General features: G+C 37.5%; 1 pseudogene; it reads left to right on the forward strand.

The window, feature by feature from the left end:
- Nucleotides 1–833: 833 nt before the first annotated feature.
- LOC149227990 (putative pectin methylesterase CGR2 pseudogene) lies at nucleotides 834–3,888 on the forward strand (annotated as a pseudogene).
- The last annotated feature ends 2,685 nt before the right edge of the window (nucleotides 3,889–6,573 follow it).

Below are 6,573 nucleotides of genomic sequence, written 5' to 3' on the forward strand. Positions count from 1 at the left end.
CTCCATACATAGATTGAAGTTTTGCAAAAGATTCGAAGGATAAACAATCCTTTAGTTCATAGCTCATCTACTGAAGGGAAAAATGAAGCCACACCTCTTCATTTGGATGATGAAGATAGTTCATCATTATCCACAACTCCAAAAGCTTAGTCGGTAGTAGAAGCTATCAGAACCTTTTCCTCACCTTCTAAATAAACTTCTTATGCACCAACCTCACCAAGAAAATACTTGGAGAAGAACAAGTCTTCTAGCGATCAGGAGATTGGAGCATTTGAAAAGTATACTAAAATAATGGGTATGAATCTAATGAAGAAGACGGGTGACTAGGAAGGACAAGGTCTTAGAAAGCTTCGTCAAGGCAAGATCTAACCCATCCCTATGCAAGAAAGCCTGCAACATGAACGTTTGGGTTATGATCAAACAATATGTGACTACTGCGGGAAGAGAGGTCACATTGTGGATCGATGTTGGTCCCTACACCCAAAAATAATGCTGAAAAATTTGTAGGACTGAAAAGGTAAGCCACTGAATCAATCAAGCAGTGATTTAGAAGGTGAGTCCTTAAGTCAAAACTTAATGTTAAAAGCTATCAAAAGGATTTACACATGTACATTTTGTGGTAGTAATTCACATTGTGTAGAAGAATGTTGGAAGCAAAAAAAATTCAGCAAGAAAGTTGGTGCTATCAAAAGTTAGCCACAGAAAGATGACGTAGCATTGCAAGTAAAGAATCATCTTGGGAAGATCTTACTTTCATCAGACATGGACTTCACAACATCCAAACAAAGTATGGGAAATTCCAATAAAAAGGCATCTAGCACAAACTCTAGAGAATGAATTTGTTTACATTGCAAGCTGAAAGGGCATTCTATGAGAAAATGTCTGATGCTACCCCGAGAGACAACATCGACATAAATAGAGTAAGAGACATCAAAAATACCTAGAGACAATTTGTGAAGTGGAGATCACATTTTTAGTTTGTGAGCACTTTTTGCAGCCTTGTGCTAGAATATAAGAGAGTCATTTTAGAAGCTCATCAAGTCTCTTTCATTTCTAGAGGCAAATCCCTTCAAGAAGGAGGTTGCATTTCAGTTTTCAAGACGATAGAAGCTTTAGGGTCAGAGTTTCATCATTTGTTTATAGATTCTCTTTTGAGTATTCCTAGCCATTCTTGGGCCTATTTAGGAACAGAGATAGGAACTAGAAAGCTGTGATAGAAGGCCTTCTCTCTACAAGTGTCCAACAGTGCCTACGAGCATAGATCAATAAGAGAATCCACATGTAAAGAAACTATTGAAGCTCTTCTAATAGAATGATCACCCATTTTGAAGCGAACCTGGAGACATATTCTAGGAGGGACAAACTCCATCATCAAATTATTACTAAGTTTGTGTATTTTAATTTTCTTCTTATGCATCATTGAATTCTGATGTTTGTGTTATCACTCAAGAAAAATTATTTTAAATTCTAAACATCCATTTTTTTAAATTTGTCAAAGGGTTAGTGTCAGTTTTGGGTCTAGTCTTTTCATCTTGATTTAGAGTCTGGTTAAGAGTATTGTTAGTATGTCACATGGGGTAAAATCTCTATTTTAGTCTATCATTGGTCTCATATCTCACATGCATATCATATGTCTAAACTCATTTCAAATTTCATAGCGCAAAAATCCAGTCTAGGTGATTTCGTAGCACAAAACACCGATTTTGCACTAACTATGCTACAAAATCGGCAATTCGTGTTGATCCATAGCAAATCTCACCCCAGCTGTCATACTTACCAAAATCCGCTATGTTTGCATCAACAGTTGTCAGCTTATACACTTTGTCTATCATATCCAACCGCTTATCCTCATCATTAGGTCGTTATGTGTCCTGGTACTGGCACATGTTTGCAGTTGTACTTTGCTCTACGGTTTTGGTCATTCAACTAGGCTTTTCGAAATGGTATCAGAGCAATCAAAGAAAACTCCAGGGAAGAGATATCTAGGGAGGCTCTCAGTATTGATAATGGGGAAAAACATTCTTATGGTTTAGAAATCTAGAAGGCGTTACCACTTCTGCAAGAAGTTTACGAGGATAGCATGCGCAGGGTCTTACATGTCGGTCTTGACGCGTCTTCTGTAACCTCCAAATTTGATTCTTGCCTGTACTATTCAAATTGGGATTTCCATCCAAAACCAAATCTAAAAATTCTCTATTAGAGATCGAAACTTCTGATTCTAGTTTCGATTTGTGATCAATCCGGCAGTATGAATTCTGGGAAGAATGGGCTCTTGCCACCTTCCTTTGTTTCTAATTTGCAAAATGTCTTGAAGAACAGAAAGATAGAAAAAACCCCAGAAGAAGAAGAACAAAAACACCAAGAAGAAGAAGCTAAGATCGAGGCTCCAGCGGAAGAGAAGACACAGAATGAAGATTTAGAGAGGAATGAGGATTTAAGGCTTATTGTTCTTGTAACCAGTGACGATGGAATAGAAGCTCCATGGCTCAAATGCGTTGTCGAAGCTCTTTTCAATGGAGCTCGCTTCAATGTTCATGTCTTCGCTCCTGAATCAGATAAATTTGGAAGCGGGCATTGCTTATCGGTTCGTCAGACGCTGGTTGCAAGCTCTGTTGGCATCAAAGGGGCTACAACTTATGAGGTTTCTGGTACCCCAGCAAATTGTGTTTCATTAGGTTTATCTGGAGCACTCTTTCCTTGGAAGAAGCCTTCTTTGTTAATTAGTGGAATCAACAAGGGATCAGACAGTGGATATCACATCATTTATTCTGGCATTGTTGCAGGTGCAAGGGAAGCTCTCATGTCAGGGGTTCCCTCTATTGCAATATCTTTGAATTGGAAAAAAGATGAGAGTAGCAACAGTGATTTCAAGGAAGCAGTGGAAGTATTTCTGCCTTTAATATATGTTGCAGTACAAGATACTGAAAAAGATCTATTTCCTAAAGGTTGTCTGTTAAAGGTTGATATTCCAACACACCCATCTGCGAATAAGGGATTTAGAATTGCTGGGCAAAGCACATCGCACTTGACTTCAAATTGGCAACCTATGGCTCTACATCGGCATTTGGTAGGGAAGTACATATCCAAGGAACAAGGCCTTGGTATCCAGCTAGCACAACTTAGTCGAGCTTCTTCTGCTGTAGGTGCAGCTCGTCATCTTAATTTACGAAGGAAGAATGTCAAGGTGGAGTCAGTTGGAGAAGAAGGCAAACAAGAAACATAGAATGTGGCAGTCAAAAAGTACTTCTGTGTTGAGTTTTCAGAGCATGAACATGGAGAAATGGATGATGATCTTGACTATGGAGCACTTCAACAAGGATTTGTAACCATTACACCTCTAGGACTAACATGTAATGTTGAATTGGATGCACACACTTCTGTTGCCTTTTGGATTACTACTGCAATTGATCAGGATGCACCTACATCTCTCTGACAAAGAAATGAAACCTGGTTGTGTATTGCGTGTCATTATTGACTTGAGTTTGGTGTAGATATTCTGCATATACTGTTAAAGGAAGATGACACTGAAGCTTGGGGTATTGAGCTAGTTGATCTAACATCCACACTAGACAATTCTTGCAATAATTTGATTCGAAAGGGTATTGTATAGGTTGTGGACATCAAAGTTCCCTTGCCTTACAAAGCACAATCATTCCCAATTGTGCTTGTTTCAGATGCCCCAGACTATTTGTCCCCAAAATACTTGAATAAGACACTTCCAGAGCTTGCTAGAGTCTTAGTTGAGGCACTTCTTCTGTTTGTTGGCACTCCAGGTCACGGGGTCAATCACGGTGGCAAAGATACTTCGAGTCATTGGGAATACAAGAAAATGAGAGCATCACCAGAAAATTTGAGCTGCTTCAGACGCAAAAGTCCCTTTCGATTTAAGAACCATAGTTTGCATGCTTTACAATTTGAGGATTTTTTAATGCAATGAAAGACGGTCATGATGGAAAACATGAAAGGTTTTGTTCAATTTATTCATTTCTGATTCAGGAAAAGATGCAGGGAATTTCACCGCTGCATGGGAGTTATATAAAGAACAGGAAGATGTTGTAGCTACATGTTACAATTCGGTTCATCAATTATGATTGACAAAGCAGCAAATCTTTTTGAAATATTTTTTCATCACACATGTACATGGGAAAGGCTTACAGCACATAAAGGACATGGCACTCCAATAGATTGTTGACTAATTCAAGAAGATCAACATGGTTAATTATTTCTAAATATCATTGAGGAAACCAAAAGCATAAAAATAGGGGCAGTTTCCTATTTCTCTGCAGCAGTGAAGAGATAAGACAGTAAGGGCCAGCAAAGAGCTTTAAACATCCATCAAGGCTAAAGCTGAAGGAAACCACTTGTCAAAGAATGAATCTTGATTGTAATAAATGCTATGTTCAACATGATGTAGAATTAGAACCATAATTGTTTTAGGTTTCTAGAGCTATCAATTAGTGGTAAGTTTCTTTTAATAGTTAGTTTAATCTGGCAATAGGTGTCATGATAAGGAGAATTCGAGTTCCCCTCATGCTTGAGGAGGAAACTCAGTTAGGTAGAAGAGCTCTATATATAGGAGGAGAAGCAATGTAATACAGGAGGGAAATTGATTGAAAAAGGCTCTACTATTGTGCTATGTATATGACTCTATTTTAGTAATACAAGATTGGCTTTGCTTCTCAGGATTCAGGAGGGATTCCATATTCAGAATGTGTTGTATTGCTCCTTTTCCCAATATTTGCAACAGAATGAATGTGTAATCACTTAGAACTCACTCATGGTGCTCTAATTTCCTGTATACATTCATAGACTGTGTGGTCCTATATGCTCCTGGTATGTTCTTAATGTGTTGAATCTTGAATGCCCTGACTTCTATGCAAGGTTAATACCTTTGTTATACTGAAATGATGTTGACTCCATAATCCCAATGGATAGTTTCTAGATGTGTTTCCACCACTTATATTTCTGCATTTTTTTTACAAGAGTTAGCCATCTTAGTCATAATAGAAAACATTAATCCTTTGAGAGAGCCCTCTCTGGTTGGGGAGGCTAAGCCTCATCCTAAAGTAGGTTTGAAATAGTTACTTAAAGTCTGCCAGATCACAGCAGCCTATCAGGACCTGATTTTGAGATAACAGTTTGAAGTCATAAAGACACCTTAATATTCTGCTTGCACTTATCTTTTATGCAATTCATGGTTCAAAGCTCCGTTTAAAAGACAATCATCCATAAGTCTAATCTTGTAGTTTTAGAGTGGACTATGTAATTTCCGCATTTTAGATCAACCATTGTGCAACACAACTCTTCAACATTGTTACTCCAAGCTTCATCGTTTTGTCGTTGTCCATCTCTTCATATTTAAAATACTTGTCTAACTCATTGATCTAATCAAACAAATTTTCAACTGTTAGGTTGCCATCATAGGTAGATAATTCAGGTTTTGGTCTTGAACTTGAGCCTAATAGTGATGTCAATAACTTGACTTTTAGAGTTTCCTTAGTAGGTGCTACTCCTGCTTCCTAAAATTCTTCTTCAAGTTCACTAATATATCCAGCCTCATGATCTAGTTGTCTTCATACATTCATGCCCTCTAACTGAGCTTTCAATCTTGTTATCTCTTCTCTGAACTCTGCGTTGCTCATGGGTCTGCCTACTTGATCTCATCCTCTCCTTTCTTACATAGACATCTTCTTTCTTTGATGCCACAAATAGCGACTAAACATGTAACCTTCATTTTTTTTATCTAGTTTCTATGAAATTATTCGGTAGCACCTATTTTCCAATTTATTGTTCTCTCGCTATGAAATGATTATGTAGCACCTATTAAAATTATGTATTGTGGTTTAGGGGAAGATGAAACGACCCTCTTCTTTTCCCAACCTGCTCTCCACATCCCAAACTTTCTTCTTAACACAGTAAATGAACTACTCAGCCTCTCTTCATTGGGTTTACAATGTTGGTTCAAATTTTGGTCAGAAAAAAATCACAAAGAGGTTTGTATGATATTAAAAAAAACAAAGTGCTATGTTTTTGTTGGTTGCACTTACATTAAAAACCCATGCACTAACTCCCAAAAATGTAGAGACACCTTCTCTCTTGGTGTTCAAATATGATACAAAAAGAATCAAAAATATATGGAAGAAACATAATGACCGAAGCCACCAAGTTTCATGGTTGGACCAAAAATCTCCTTATAGATAGATCGTATTTTCCGTCAGAACTTCATCCATCAAAATATGTATCCAACACAAGGAAGACATATAGAAGGTTGGCCAAATGCTGAACTCTCACACAACTCTTTATAGTTTGGCCACATGCATATTTAGAAGCCACAACATGTCCATGCACAATACTTATTCACACAATGGAAACAAAAGAGACGAACAACAAGAAAGAAATAAAAGCAAGAAAAACGAAGGAAATACATCACACAACAAGGGAAAAAATCAAAAGACAAATAAGGGGAGCTAAACCAAAGCATAATATAAGAGAAATTAAGAATAGACAAGAGATGTTGAAGATAACGACACAGGATGAGTGCAAGAGAAGGAAACTAAGGTGAAACTAATCCTA

Source organism: Pinus tabuliformis, chromosome J (genome assembly GCF_031772625.1).
Source record: "Pinus tabuliformis cultivar Carrire ecotype Pingquan chromosome J, CPIR1, whole genome shotgun sequence".
Taxonomy (NCBI): Eukaryota; Viridiplantae; Streptophyta; class Pinopsida; order Pinales; family Pinaceae; genus Pinus; species Pinus tabuliformis.